Below are 16,514 nucleotides of genomic sequence, written 5' to 3'. Positions count from 1 at the left end.
TTGTTATCGAATCGACTTAAAGCCAGATCGTCACATTGGGCGCTCTTCTCTCTGAAACACTTGTACTTATCGTCTGCTAAGCTATGTCGCGTGCTGCGGTATGCGGAGACACTAAAAGCACCATAGTAGAACACAGATGAAGCTTCTAAGTTGATGTAATACCCAGTAAGAAGTAGTACAATTCAAGTTTTAGGTATTGAATATTGACTTTTTAGCTGGCTTTGGTGCCTTGGACTTGAGCTAGGACCTTAAGATTCTGCATGAAAGGAGGACTAGCAGCCGAGTTGCACGGGAGAATGTGAAAAGTGTTCATATGTAGTAAAAACCTGAGAAATCCGTCCGTTTTCGTCATTTGTTATCGAATCGACTTAAAGCCAGATCGTCACATTGGCCGCTCTTCTCTCTGAAACGGCTGTACTTACTGTCTGCAAAGCTATGTCGCGTGCTGCGGTATGCGGAGACACTAAAAGCACCATAGTAGAACACAGATGAAGCTTCTAAGTTGATGTAATAGCCAGTAAGAAGTAGTGCAATTCAAGTTTTAGGTATTGAATATTGACTTTTTAGCTGGCTTTGGTTCCTTGGACATGAGCTACTACCTTAAGATTCTGCATGAAAGGAGGACGAGGAGCCAAGTTGCACGGGAGAATGTGAAAAGTGTTCATATGTAGTAAAAACCTGAGAAATCGGTCCGTTTTCGTCACTTGTTATCGAATCGACTTAAAGCCAGATCGTCTCATTGGTCGCTCTTCTCTCTGAAACGGTTGTACTTATCGTCTGCAAAGCTATGTCGCGTGCTGCGGTATGCGGAGACACTAAAATCACCATAGTAGAACACAGATGAAGCTTACAAGTTGATGTAATAGCCAGTAAGAAGTAGTACAGTTCAAGTTTTAGGTATCGATTATTGACTTTTTAGCTGGCTTTGGTACCTTTGACATGAGCTAGGACCTTAAGATTCTGCATGAAAGGAGGACTAGCAGCCGAGTTGCACGGGAGAAGGTGAAACATGTTCATATGTAGTAAAAATCTGAGACATCCGTCCGTTTACGTCATTTGTTATCGAATCTACTTAAAGCCAGATCGTCACATTGGCCGCTCTTCTCTCTGAAACGGTTGTACTTATCGTCTGCAAAGCTATGTCGCGTGCTGCGGTATGCGGAGACACTAAAAGCACCATAGTAGAACACGGATGAAGCTTCTAAGTTGATGTAATAGCCAGTAAGAAGTAGTACAATTCAAGTTTTAGGTATCGGTTTTTGACTTTTCAGCTGGCTTTGGTACCTTGGACATGAGCTAGGAAATTAAGATTTTGCATGAAGGAGGACTAGCAGCCGAGTTGCACGGGAGAATGTGAATAGTGTTCACATGTAGTAAAAACCTGAGACATCCGTCCGTTTTCGTCATTTGTTATCGAATCGACTTAAAGCCAGATCGTCACATTGGCCGCTCTTCTATCTGAAACGGTTGTACTTATCGTCTGCAAAGCTATGTGGCGTTCTGCGGTATGCGGAGACAGTAAAAGCACCATAGTAGAACACAGATGATGCTTCTAAGTTGATGTAATAGCCAGTAAGAAGTAGTACAATTCAAGTTTTAGGTATCGATTATTGACTTTTTAGCTGGCTTTGGTGCCTTGGACATGAGCTAGGACCTTAAGATTCTGCATGTAAGGAGGACTAGCAGCCGAGTTGCACGGGAGAATGTGAAAAGTGTTCATATGTAGTAAAAACCTGAGAAATCCGTCCGTTTTCGTCATTTGTTATGGAATCGACTTAAAGCCAGATCGTCTCATTGGCCGCTCTTCTCTCTGAAACGGTTGTACTTATCGTCTGCGAAGCTATGTCGCGTGCTGCGGTATGCGGAGACACTAAAAGTACCATAGTAGAACACAGATTAAGCTTCTAAGTTGATGTAATACCCAGTAAGAAGTAGTACAATTCAAGTTTTAGGTATCAATTATTGACTTTTTAGCTGGCTTTGGTGCCTTGGACATGAGCTAGGACCTTAAGCTTCTGCATGAAAGGAGGATTAGCAGCGGAGTTGCACGGGAGAATATGAAAAGTGTTCATATGTAGTAAAAACCTAGAAATCCGTCCGTCTTCGTCATTTGTTATCGAATCTTCTTCAAGCCAGATCGTCACATTGGCCGCTCTTCTCTCTGAAACGGTTGTACTTATCGTCTGCAAAGCTATGTCGCGTGCTGCGGTATTCTGAGACACTAAAAGCACCATAGTAGAACACAGATAAAGCTTCTAAGTTGATGTAATAGCCAGTAAGAAGTAGTACAATTCAAGTTTTAGGTATCGATTATTGACTTTTTAGCTGGCTTTGGTGCCTTGGACATGAGCTAGGACCTTATGATTCTGCATGAAAGGAGGACTAGCAGCCGATTTGCACGGGAGAATGTGAAAAGTGTTCATATGTAGTAAAAACCTGAGAAATCCTTCCGTTTTCGTCATTTGTTATCGAATCGACGTAAAGCCAGATCGTCACATTGGCCGCTCTTCTCTCTGAAACGGTAGTACTTATCGTCTGCACAGCTATGTCGCGTGCTGCGGTATGCGGAGACACTAAAAGCACCATAGTAGAACACAGATGAAGCTTCTAAGTTGATGTAATAGCCAGTAAGAAGTAGTACATTTCAAGTTTTAGGTATCGATTATTGACTTTTTAGCTGGCTTTGGTGCCTTGGACATGAGCTAGGACCTTAAGATTCTGCATGAAAGGAGGACTGGCAGCCGAGTTGCACGGGAGAATGTGAAAAGTGTTCATATGTAGTAAAAACCTGAGAAATCCGTCCGTTTTCGTCATTTGTTATCGAATCGACTTAAAGCCAGATCGTCACATTGGCCGCTCTTCTCTCTGAAACACTTGTACTTATCGTCTGCAAAGCTATGTCCCGTGCTGCGGTATGCGGAGACACTAAAAGCACCAAAGTAGAACACAGATGAAGCTTCTAAGTTGATGTAATAGCCAGGAAGAAGTAGTACAATTCAAGTTTTAGATATCGTTTATTGACTTTTTAGCTGGCTTTGGTGCCTTGGACATGAGCTAGGACCTTAACATTCTGCATGAAAGTAGGAGTAGCAGCCGATTTGCATGGGAGAATGTGAAAAGTGTTTATATGTAGTAAAAACCCGATAAATCCGTCCGTTTTCGTCATTTGTTATCGAATCGACTTAAAGCCAGATCGTCAAATTAGCTGCTCTTCTCTCTGAAACGGTTGTACTTATCGATTGCAAAGCTATGTTGCGTGCTGCGGTATGCGGAGACACTAAAAGCACCATAGTAGAACACAGATGAAGCTTCTACGTGGATGTAATAGCCAGTAAGAAGTAGTACAATTTTAGTTTTAGGTATTGAATATTGACTTTTTAGCTGGCTTTGGTGCCTTGGACTTGAGCTAGGACCTTAAGATTCTGCATGAAAGGAGGACTAGCAGCCGAGTTGCACAGGAGAATGTGAAAAGTGTTCATATGTAGTAAAAACCTGAGAAATCCGTCCGTTTTCGTCATTTGTTATCGAATCGACTTAAAGCCAGATCGTCACATTGGCCGCTCTTCTCTCTGAAACGGTTGTACTTATCGTCTGCAAAGCTATGTCGCGTGCTGCGGTATGCTGAGACACTAAAAGCACCATAGTAGAACACAGATGAAGCTTCTAAGTTGATGTAATAGCCAGTAAGATGTAGTACAATTCAAGTTTTAGGTATTGAATATTGACTTTTTAGCTGGCTTTGATGCCTTGGACATGAGCTAGGACCTTAGGATTCTGCATGAAAGGAGGACGAGGAGCCAAGTTGCACGGGAGAATGTGAAAAGTGTTCATATGTAGTAAAAACCTGAGAAATCGGTCCGTTTTCGTCACTTGTTATCGAATCGACTTAAAGCCAGATCGTCTCATTGGCCGCCCTTCTCTCTGAAACAGTTGTACTTATCGTCTGCAAAGCTATGTCGCGTGCTGCGGTATGCGGAGACACTAAAATCACCATAGTAGAACACAGATGAAGCTTACAAGTTGATGTAATAGCCAGTAAGAAGTAGTACAATTCAAGTTTTAGGTATCGATTATTGACTTTTCAGCTGGCTTTGGTACCTTGGACATGAGCTAGAACCTTAAGATTCTGCATGAAAGGAGGACTAGCAGCCGAGTTTCACGGGAGAATGTGAAAAATGTTCATATGTGGAAAAAAGCTGAGACATCCGTCCGTTTACGTCATTTGCTATCGAATATACTTAAAGCCAGATCGTCACTTTGGCCGCTCTTCTCTCTGAAACGGTTGTACTTATCGTCTGCAAAGCTATGTCGCGTGCTGCGGTATGCGGAGACAGTAAAAGCTCCATAGTAGAACACAGATGAAGCTTCTAACTTGATGTAATAGCCAGTAAGAAGTAGTACAATTCAAGTTTTAGGTATCGGTTATTGACTTTTTACCCTTCTTTGGTGCCTAGGACATCAGCTAGGAAATTAAGATTTAGCATGAAGGAGGACTAGCAGCCGAGTTGCACGGGAGAATGTGATTAGTGTTCATATGTAGTAAAAACCTGAGACATCCGTCCGTTTTCGTCATTTGTTATCGAAACGACTTAAAGCCAGATCGTCACATTGGCCGCTCTTCTCTCTGAAACGGTTGTACTTATCGTCTGCAAAGCTATGTGGCGTTCTGCGGTATGCGGAGACAGTAAAAGCACCATAGTAGAACACAGATGATGCTTCTAAGTTGATGTAATAGCCAGTAAGAAGTAGTACAATTCAAGTTTTAGGTATCGATTATTGACTTTTTAGCTGGCTTTGGTGCCTTGGACATGAGCTAGGACCTTAAGATTCTGCATGTAAGGAGGACTAGCAGCCGAGTTGGACGGGAGAATGTGAAAAGTGTTCATATGTAGTAAAAACCTGAGAAATCCGTCCGTTTTCGTCATTTGTTATCGAATCGACTTAAAGCCAGATCGTCACATTGGCCGCTCTTCTCTCTGAAACACTTGTACTTATCGTCTGCAAAGCTATGTCGCGTGCTGCGGTATGCGGAGACACTAAAAGCACCATAGTAGAACACAGATGAAGCTTCCAAGTTGATGTAATACAAAGGAAGAAGTAGTACAATTCAAGTTTTAGATATCGATTATTGACTTTTTAGCTGGCTTTGGTGCCTTGGACATGAGCTAGGACCTTAACATTCTGCATGAAAGGAGGACTAGCAGCCGATTTGCACGGGAGAATGTGAAAAGTCTTCACATGTAGTAAAAACCCGAGAAATCCGTCCGTATTCGTCATTTGTTATCGAATCGACTTAAAGCCAGATCGTCACATTGGCCGCTCTTCTCTCTGAAACGGTTGTACTTAACGATTGCAAAACTATGTCGCGTGCTGCGGTATGCGGAGACAGTAAAAGCACCATAGTAGAACACAGATGAAGCTTCTAAGTCGATGTAATAGCCAGTAAGAAGTAGTACAATTCAAGTTTTAGGTATCGGTTATTGACTTTTTACCCTTCTATGGTGCCTTGGACATCAGCTAGGAAATTAAGATTTTGCATGAAGGAGGACTAGCAGCCGAGTTGCACGGGAGAAAGTGAATAGTGTTCATATGTAGTAAAAACCTGAGACATCCGTCCGTTTTCGTCATTTGTTATCGAATCGACTTAAAGCCAGATCGTCACATTGGCCGCTCATCTCTCTAAAACGGTTGTACTTATCGTCTGCAAAGCTATGTGGCGTTCTGCGGTATGCGGAGACAGTAAAAGCACCATAGTAGAACACAGATGATGCTTCTAAGTTGATGTAATAGCCAGTAAGATATAGTACAATTCAAGTTTTAGGTATCGATTATTGACTTTTTAACTGGCTTTGGTGCCTTGGACATGAGCTAGGACCTTAAGATTCAGCATGAAAGGAGGACTGGCAGCCGATTTGCACGGGGGAATGTGAAAAGTGTTCATATGTAGTAAAAACCTGAGAAATCCGTCCGTTTTCGTCATTTGTTATCGAATCGACTTAAAGCCAGATCGTCACATTGGCCGCTCTTCTCTCTGAAACGGTTGTACTTATCGTCTGCAAAGCTATGTCGCGTGCTGCGGCATGCTGAGACACTAAAAGCACCATAGCAGAACACAGATGAAGCTTCTAAGTTGATGTAATACCCAGTAAGAAGTAGTACAATTCAAGTTTTAGGTATTGAATATTGACTTTTTAGCTGGCTTTGGTGCCTTGGACTTGAGCTAGGACCTTAAGATTCTGCATGAAAGGAGGACTAGCAGCCGAGTTGCGCAGGAGAATGTGAAAAGTGTTCATATGTCGTAAAAACCTGAGAAATCCGTCCGTTTTCGTCATTTGTTATCGAATCGACTTAAAGCCAGATCGTCACATTGGCCGCTCTTCTCTCTGAAACGGTTGTACTTACCGTCTGCAAAGCTATGTCGCGTGCTGCGGTATGCGGAGACACTAAAAGCACCATAGTAGAACACAGATGAAGCTTCTAAGTTGATGTAATAGCCAGTAAGAAGTAGTGCAATTCAAGTTTTAGGTATTGAATATTGACTTTTTAGCTGGCTTTGGTTCCTTGGACATGAGCTAGGACCTTAAGATTCTGCATGAAAGGAGGACGAGGAGCCACGTTGCACGGGAGAATGTCAAAAGTGTTCATATGTAGTAAAAACCTGAGAAATCGGTCCGTTTTCGTCACTTGTTATCGAATCGACTTAAAGCCAGATCGTCTCATTGGTCGCTCTTCTCTCTGAAACGGTTGTACTTATCGTCTGCAAAGCTATGTCGCGTGCTGCGGTATGCGGAGACACTAAAATCACCATAATAGAACACAGATGAAGCTTATAAGTTGATGTAATAGCCAGTAAGAAGTAGTACAGTTCAAGTTTTAGGTATCGATTATTGACTTTTTAGCTGGCTTTGGTACCTTTGACATGAGCTAGGACCTTAAGATTCTGCATGAAAGGAGGACTAGCAGCCGAGTTGCACGGGAGAAGGTGAAACATGTTCATATGTAGTAAAAATCTGAGACATCCGTCCGTTTACGTCATTTGTTATCGAATCTACTTAAAGCCAGATCGTCACATTGGCCGCTCTTCTCTCTGAAACGGTTGTACTTATCGTCTGCAAAGCTATGTCGCGTGCTGCGGTATGCGGAGACACTAAAAGCACCATAGTAGAACACAGATGAAGCTTCTAAGTTGATGTAATAGCCAGTAAGAAGTAGTACAATTCAAGTTTTAGGTATCGGTTTTTGACTTTTCAGCTGGCTTTGGTACCTTGGACATGAGCTAGGAAATTAAGATTTTGCTTGAAGGAGGACTAGCAGCCGAGTTGCACGGGAGAATGTGAATAGTGTTCACATGTAGTAAAAACCTGAGACATCCGTCCGTTTTCGTCATTTGTTATCGAATCGACTTAAAGCCAGATCGTCACATTGGCCGCTCTTCTCTCTGAAACGGTTGTACTTATCGTCTGCAAAGCTATGTGGCGTTCTGCGGTATGCGGAGACAGTAAAAGCACCATAGTAGAACACAGATGATGCTTCTAAGTTGATGTAATAGCCAGTAAGAAGTAGTACAATTCAAGTTTTAGGTATCGATTATTGACTTTTTAGCTGGCTTTGGTGCCTTGGACATGAGCTAGGACCTTAAGATTCTGCATGTAAGGAGGACTAGCAGCCGAGTTGCACGGGAGAATGTGAAAAGTGTTCATATGTAGTAAAAACCTGAGAAATCCGTCCGTTTTCGTCATTTGTTATCGAATCGACTTAAAGCCAGATCGTCACATTGGCCGCTCTTCTCTCTGAAACGGTTGTACTTATCGTCTGCAAAGCTATGTCGCGTGCTGCGGTATGCTGAGACACTAAAAGCACCATAGTAGAACACAGATGAAGCTTCTAAGTTGATGTAATAGCCAGTAAGAAGTAGTACAATTCAAGTTTTAGGTATTGAATATTGACTTTTTAGCTGGCTTTGATGCCTTGGACATGAGCTAGGACCTTAGGATTCTGCATGAAAGGAGGACGAGGAGCCAAGTTGCACGGGAGAATGTGAAAAGTGTTCATATGTAGTAAAAACCTGAGAAATCGGTCCGTTTTCGTCACTTGTTATCGAATCGACTTAAAGCCAGATCGTCTCATTGGCCGCCCTTCTCTCTGAAACGGTTGTACTTATCGTCTGCAAAGCTATGTCGCGTGCTGCGGTATGCGGAGACACTAAAATCACCATAGTAGAACACAGATGAAGCTTACAAGTTGATGTAATAGCCAGTAAGAAGTAGTACAATTCAAGTTTTAGGTATCGATTATTGACTTTTCAGCTGGCTTTGGTACCTTGGACATGAGCTAGAACCTTAAGATTCTGCATGAAAGGAGGACTAGCAGCCGAGTTTCACGGGAGAATGTGAAAAATGTTCATATGTGGAAAAAAGCTGAGACATCCGTCCGTTTACGTCATTTGCTATCGAATATACTTAAAGCCAGTTCGTCACTTTGGCCGCTCTTCTCTCTGAAACGGTTGTACTTATCGTCTGCAAAGCTATGTCGCGTGCTGCGGTATGCGGAGACAGTAAAAGCTCCATAGTAGAACACAGATGAAGCTTCTAAGTTGATGTAATAGCCAGCAAGAAGTAGTACAATTCAAGTTTTAGGTATCGGTTATTGACTTTTTACCCTTCTTTGGTGCCTAGGACATCAGCTAGGAAATTAAGATTTTGCATGAAGGAGGACTAGCAGCCGAGTTGCACGGGAGAATGTGATTAGTGTTCATATGTAGTAAAAACCTGAGACATCCGTCCGTTTTCGTCATTTGTTATCGAAACGACTTAAAGCCAGATCGTCACATTGGCCGCTCTTCTCTCTGAAACGGTTGTACTTATCGTCTGCAAAGCTATGTGGCGTTCTGCGGTATGCGGAGACAGTAAAAGCACCATAGTAGAACACAGATGATGCTTCTAAGTTGATGTAATAGCCAGTAAGAAGTAGTACAATTCAAGTTTTAGGTATCGATTATTGACTTTTTAGCTGGCTTTGGTGCCTTGGACATGAGCTAGGACCTTAACATTCTGCATGTAAGGAGGACTAGCAGCCGAGTTGCACGGGAGAATGTGAAAAGTGTTCATATGTAGTAAAAACCTGAGAAATCCGTCCGTTTTCGTCATTTGTTATCGAATCGACTTAAAGCCAGATCGTCACATTGGCCGCTCTTCTCTCTGAAACACTTGTACTTATCGTCTGCAAAGCTATGTCGCGTGCTGCGGTATGCGGAGACACTAAAAGCACCATAGTAGAACACAGATGAAGCTTCCAAGTTGATGTAATACAAAGGAAGAAGTAGTACAATTCAAGTTTTAGGTATCGATTATTCACTTTTTAGCTGGCTTTGGTGCCTTGGACATGAGCTAGGACCTTAACATTCTGCATGAAAGGAGGACTAGCAGCCGATTTGCACGGGAGAATGTGAAAAGTCTTCACATGTAGTAAAAACCCGAGAAATCCGTCCGTATTCGTCATTTGTTATCGAATCGACTTAAAGCCAGATCGTCACATTGGCCGCTCTTCTCTCTGAAACGGTTGTACTTAACGATTGCAAAACTATGTCGCGTGCTGCGGTATGCGGAGACAGTAAAAGCACCATAGTAGAACACAGATGAAGCTTCTAAGTTGATGTAATAGCCAGTAAGAAGTAGTACAATTCAAGTTTTAGGTATCGGTTATTGACTTTTTACCCTTCTTTGGTGCCTTGGACATCAGCTAGGAAATTAAGATTTTGCATGAAGGAGGACTAGCAGCCGAGTTGCACGGGAGAATGTGAATAGTGTTCATATGTAGTAAAAACCTGAGACATCCGTCCGTTTTCGTCATTTGTTATCGAATCGACTTAAAGCCAGATCGTCACATTGGCCGCTCTTCTCTCTGAAACGGTTGTACTTATCGTCTGCAAAGCTATGTGGCGTTCTGCGGTATGCGGAGACAGTAAAAGCACCATAGTAGAACACAGATGATGCTTCTAAGTTGAAGTAATAGCCAGTAAGATATAGTACAATTCAAGTTTTAGGTATCGATTATTGACTTTTTAGCTGGCTTTGGTGCATTGGACATGAGCTAGGACCTTAAGATTCTGCATGAAAGGAGGACTGGCAGCCGATTTGCACGGGGGAATGTTAAAAGTGTTCATATGTAGTAAAAACCTGAGAAATCCGTCCGTTTTCGTCATTTGTTATCGAATCGACTTAAAGCCAGATCGTCACATTGGCCGCTCGTCTCTCTGAAACGGTTGTACTTATCGATTGCAAAGCTATGTCGCGTGCTCCGGTATGCGGAGACACTAAAAGCACCATAGTAGAACACAGATGAAGCTTCTAAGTTGATGTAATAGCCAGTAAGAAGTAGTACAATTCAAGTTTTAGGTATCGATTATTGACTTTTTAGCTGGCTTTGGTGCCTTGGACATGAGCTAGGACCTTAAGATTCTGCATGGAAGGAGGACTAGCAGCCGAGTTGCACGGGAGAATGTGAAAAGTGTTCATACGTAGTAAAAACCTGAGAAATCCGTCCGTTTTCGTCATTAGTTATCGAATCGACTTCAAGCCAGATCGTCACATTGGCCGCTCTTCTCTCTGAAAAAGTTGTACTTATCGTCTGCAAAGCTATGTCGCGTGCTGCGGTATGCGGAAACAGGAAAAGCACCATAGTAGAACACAGATGAAGCTTCTAAGTTGATGTAATAGCCAGTAAGAAGTAGTACAATTCAAGTTTTAGGTATCGGTTATTGACTTTTTACCCTTCTTTGGTGCCTTGGACATGAGCTAGGAAATTAAGATTTTGCATGAAGGAGGACTAGCAGCCAAGTTGCACGGGAGAATGTGAATAGTGTTCATATGTAGTAAAAACCTGAGACATCCGTTCGTTTTCGTCATTTGTTATCGAATCGACTTAAAGCCAGATCGTCACATTGGCCGCTCTTCTCTCTGAAACGGTTGTACTTATCGTCTGCAAAGCTATGTGGCGTTCTGCGGTATGCGGAGACAGTAAAAGCACCATAGTAGAACACAGATGATGCTTCTAAGTTGATGTAATAGCCAGTAAGATATAGTACAATTCAAGTTTTAGGTATCGATTATTGACTTTTTAGCTGGCTTTGGTGCCTTGGACATGAGCTAGGACCTTAAGATTCTGCATGAAAGGAGGACTAGCAGCCGAGTTGCACGGGAGAATGTGAAAAGTGTTCATACGTAGTAAAAACCTGAGAAATACGTCCGTTTTCGTCATTTGTTATCGAATCGACTTCAAGCCAGATCGTCACATTGGCCGCTCTTCTCCCTGAAAAAGTTGTACTTATCGTCTGCAAAGCTATGTCGCGTGCTGCGGTATGCGGACACACTAAAAGCACCATAGTTGAACACAGATGAAGCTTCTAAGTTGATGTAATAGCCAGTAAGAAGTAGTACAATTAAAGTTTTAGGTATCGGTTATTGACTTTTTACACTTCTTTGGTGCTTTGGACATGAGCTAGGAAATTAAGATTTTGCATAAAGGAGGACTAGCAGCCGACTTGCACGGGAGAATGTGAAAAGTGTTCATATGTAGTAAAAACCTGAGAAATCCGTCCGTTTTCGTCATTTGTTATCGAATCGACTTAAAGCCAGATCGTCACATTGGCCGCTCTTCTCTCCAAAACACTTGTACTTATCGTCTGCAAAGCTATGTCGCGTGCTACGGTATACTGATACACTAAAAGCACCATAGTGGAACACAGATGAAGCTTCTATGTTGATGTAATAGCCAGGAACAAGTAGTACAATTCAAGATTTAGGTATCGATTATTGACCTTTTAGCTGGCTTTGGTACCTTGGACATGAGCTAGGACCTTAACATTCTGCATGAAAATAGGAATAGCAGCCAATTTGCACGGGAGAATGTGAAAAGTGTTCATATGTAGTAAAAACCTGAGAAATCCGTCGGTTTTCGTCATTTGTTATCGAATCGACTTAAAGCCAGATCGTCACATTGGCCGCTCTTCTCTCTGAAACGGTTGTACTTACCGATTGCAAAGCTATGTCGCGTGCTGCGGTATGCGGAGACACTAAAAGCACCATAGTAGAACACAGATGAAACATCTAAGTTGATGTAATAGCCAGTAAGAAGTAGTACAATACAAGTTTTAGTTATCGATTATTGACGTTTTAGCAGTCTTTGCTGCCTTGGACATGAGGTAGGACCTTAAGATTCTGCATGAAAGGAGGACTAGCAGCCGAGTTGCACGGGAAAATGTGAAAAGTGTTCAAATGTAGTAAAAACCTGAGAAATCCGTCCGTTTTCGTCATTTGTTATCGAATCGACTTAAAGTCAGATCGTCACATTGGCTGCTCTTCTCTCTGAAACGCTCGTAGTTATCGTCTGCAAAGCTATGTCGCGTGCTGCGGTATGCGGAGACACTAAAAGCACCATAGTAGAACACAGATGAAGCTTCTAAGATGATGTAATACAAAGGAAGAAGTAGTACAATTCAAGTTTTAGGTATCGATTATTGACTTTTTAGCTGGCTTTGGTGCCTTGGACATGAGCTAGGACCTTAACATTCTGCATGAAAGGAGGACTAGCAGCCGATTTGCACGGGAGAATGTGAAAAGTCTTCACATGTAGGTAAAAACCCGAGAAATCCGTCCGTATTCGTCATTTGTTATCGAATCGACTTAATGCCAGATCGTCACATTGGCCGCTCTTCTCTCTGAAACGGTTGTACTTATCGTCTGCAAAGCTATGTGGCGTTCTGCGGTATGCGGAGACAGTAAAAGCACCATAGTAGAACACAGATGATGCTTCTAAGTTGATGTAATAGCCAGTAAGAAGTAGTACAATTCAAGTTTTAGGTATCGATTATTGACTTTTTAGCTGGCTTTGGTGCCTTGGACATGAGCTAGGACCTTAACATTCTGCATGTAAGGAGGACTAGCAGCCGATTTGCACGGGAGAATGTGAAAAGTCTTCACATGTAGTAAAAACCCGAGAAATCCGTCCGTATTCGTCATTTGTTATCGAATCGACTTAAAGCCAGATCGTCACATTGGCCGCTCTTCTCTCTGAAACGGTTGTACTTAACGATTGCAAAACTATGTCGCGTGCTGCGGTATGCGGAGACAGTAAAAGCACCATAGTAGAACACAGATGAAGCTTCTAAGTTGATGTAATAGCCAGTAAGAAGTAGTACAATTCAAGTTTTAGGTATCGGTTATTGACTTTTTACCCTTCTTTGGTGCCCTTAAGATTTTGCATGAAGGAGGACTAGCAGCCGAGTTGCACGGGAGAATGTGAATAGTGTTCATATGTAGTAAAAACCTGAGACATCCGTCCGTTTTCGTCATTTGTTATCGAATCGACTTAAAGCCAGATCGTCACATTGGCCGCTCTTCTCTCTGAAACGGTTGTACTTATCGTCTGCAAAGCTATGTGGCGTTCTGCGGTATGCGGAGACAGTAAAAGCACCATAGTAGAACACAGATGATGCTTCTAAGTTGAAGTAATAGCCAGTAAGATATAGTACAATTCAAGTTTTAGGTATCGATTATTGACTTTTTAGCTGGCTTTGGTGCATTGGACATGAGCTAGGGCCTTAAGATTCTGCATGAAAGGAGGACTGGCAGCCGATTTGCACGGGGGAATGTTAAAAGTGTTCATATGTAGTAAAAACCTGAGAAATGCGTCCGTTTTCGTCATTTGTTATCGAATCGACTTAAAGCCAGATCGTCACATTGGCCGCTCGTCTCTCTGAAACGGTTGTACTTATCGATTGCAAAGCTATGTCGCGTGCTCCGGTATGCGGAGACACTAAAAGCACCATAGTAGAACACAGATGAAGCTTCTAAGTTGATGTAATAGCCAGTAAGAAGTAGTACAATTCAAGTTTTAGGTATCGATTATTGACTTTTTAGCTGGCTTTGGTGCCTTGGACATGAGCTAGGACCTTAAGATTCTGCATGGAAGGAGGACTAGCAGCCGAGTTGCACGGGAGAATGTGAAAAGTGTTCATACGTAGTAAAAACCTGAGAAATCCGTCCGTTTTCGTCATTAGTTATCGAATCGACTTCAAGCCAGATCGTCACATTGGCCGCTCTTCTCTCTGAAAAAGTTGTACTTATCGTCTGCAAAGCTATGTCGCGTGCTGCGGTATGCGGAAACAGGAAAAGCACCATAGTAGAACACAGATGAAGCTTCTAAGTTGATGTAATAGCCAGTAAGAAGTAGTACAATTCAAGTTTTAGGTATCGGTTATTGACTTTTTACCCTTCTTTGGTGCCTTGGACATGAGCTAGGAAATTAAGATTTTGCATGAAGGAGGACTAGCAGCCAAGTTGCACGGGAGAATGTGAATAGTGTTCATATGTAGTAAAAACCTGAGACATCCGTTCGTTTTCGTCATTTGTTATCGAATCGACTTAAAGCCAGATCGTCACATTGGCCGCTCTTCTCTCTGAAACGGTTGTACTTATCGTCTGCAAAGCTATGTGGCGTTCTGCGGTATGCTGAGACACAAAAAGCACCATGGTAGAACACAGATCAAGCTTCTAAGTTGATGTAATAGCCAGTAAGATATAGTACAATTCAAGTTTTAGGTATCGATTATTGACTTTTTATCTGGCTTTGGTGCCTTGGACATGAGCTAGGACCTTAAGATTCTGCATGAAAGGAGGACTAGCAGCCGAGTTGCACGGGAGAATGTGAAAAGTGTTCATACGTAGTAAAAACCTGAGAAATACGTCCGTTTTCGTCATTTGTTATCGAATCGACTTCAAGCCAGATCGTCACATTGGCCGCTCTTCTCCCTGAAAAAGTTGTACTTATCGTCTGCAAAGCTATGTCGCGTGCTGCGGTATGCGGACACACTAAAAGCACCATAGTTGAACACAGATGAAGCTTCTAAGTTGATGTAATAGCCAGTAAGAAGTAGTACAATTAAAGTTTTAGGTATCGGTTATTGACTTTTTACACTTCTTTGGTGCTTTGGACATGAGCTAGGAAATTAAGATTTTGCATGAAGGAGGACTAGCAGCCGACTTGCACGGGAGAATGTGAAAAGTGTTCATATGTAGTAAAAACCTGAGAAATCCGTCCGTTTTCGTCATTTGTTATCGAATCGACTTAAAGCCAGATCGTCACATTGGCCGCTCTTCTCTCCAAAACACTTGTACTTATCGTCTGCAAAGCTATGTCGCGTGCTACGGTATACTGATACACTAAAAGCACCATAGTGGAACACAGATGAAGCTTCTATGTTGATGTAATAGCCAGGAACAAGTAGTACAATTCAAGATTTAGGTATCGATTATTGACCTTTTAGCTGGCTTTGGTACCTTGGACATGAGCTAGGACCTTAACATTCTGCATGAAAATAGGAATAGCAGCCAATTTGCACGGGAGAATGTGAAAAGTGTTCATATGTAGTAAAAACCTGAGAAATCCGTCGGTTTTCGTCATTTGTTATCGAATCGACTTAAAGCCAGATCGTCACATTGGCCGCTCTTCTCTCTGAAACGGTTGTACTTACCGATTGCAAAGCTATGTCGCGTGCTGCGGTATGCGGAGACACTAAAAGCACCATAGTAGGACACAGATGAAACATCTAAGTTGATGTAATAGCCAGTAAGAAGTAGTACAATACAAGTTTTAGTTATCGATTATTGACGTTTTAGCAGTCTTTGCTGCCTTGGACATGAGGTAGGACCTTAAGATTCTGCATGAAAGGAGGACTAGCAGCCGAGTTGCACGGGAAAATGTGAAAAGTGTTCAAATGTAGTAAAAACCTGAGAAATCCGTCCGTTTTCGTCATTTGTTATCGAATCGACTTAAAGTCAGATCGTCACATTGGCTGCTCTTCTCTCTGAAACGCTCGTAGTTATCGTCTGCAAAGCTATGTCGCGTGCTGCGGTATGCGGAGACACTAAAAGCACCATAGTAGAACACAGATGAAGCTTCTAAGATGATGTAATACAAAGGAAGAAGTAGTACAATTCAAGTTTTAGGTATCGATTATTGACTTTTTAGCTGGCTTTGGTGCCTTGGACATGAGCTAGGACCTTAACATTCTGCATGAAAGGAGGACTAGCAGCCGATTTGCACGGGAGAATGTGAAAAGTCTTCACATGTAGGTAAAAACCCGAGAAATCCGTCCGTATTCGTCATTTGTTATCGAATCGACTTAATGCCAGATCGTCACATTGGCCGCTCTTCTCTCTGAAACGGTTGTAATTATCGTCTGCAAAGCTATGTCGCGTGCTGCGGTATGCTGAGACACTAAAAGCACCATAGTAGAACACAGATCATGCTTCTAAGTTGATGTAATAGCCAGTAAGAAGTAGTACAATTCAAGTTTTAGGTATTGAATATTGAATTTTTAGCTGGCTTTGGTGCTTGGACATGAGCTAGGACCTTAATATTCTGCATGAAAGGGAGACTAGCAGCCGAGTTACACGGGAGAATGTGAAAAGTCTTCAAATGTAGTAAAAACCTGAGAAATACGTCCGTTTTCGTCA

Source organism: Schistocerca gregaria, unplaced genomic scaffold (assembly GCF_023897955.1).
Source record: "Schistocerca gregaria isolate iqSchGreg1 unplaced genomic scaffold, iqSchGreg1.2 ptg000526l, whole genome shotgun sequence".
Classification (NCBI taxonomy): Eukaryota; Metazoa; Arthropoda; class Insecta; order Orthoptera; family Acrididae; genus Schistocerca; species Schistocerca gregaria.
The sequence above is the reverse complement of the archived record's forward strand: the minus strand, read 5'-3'. Positions refer to the sequence as shown.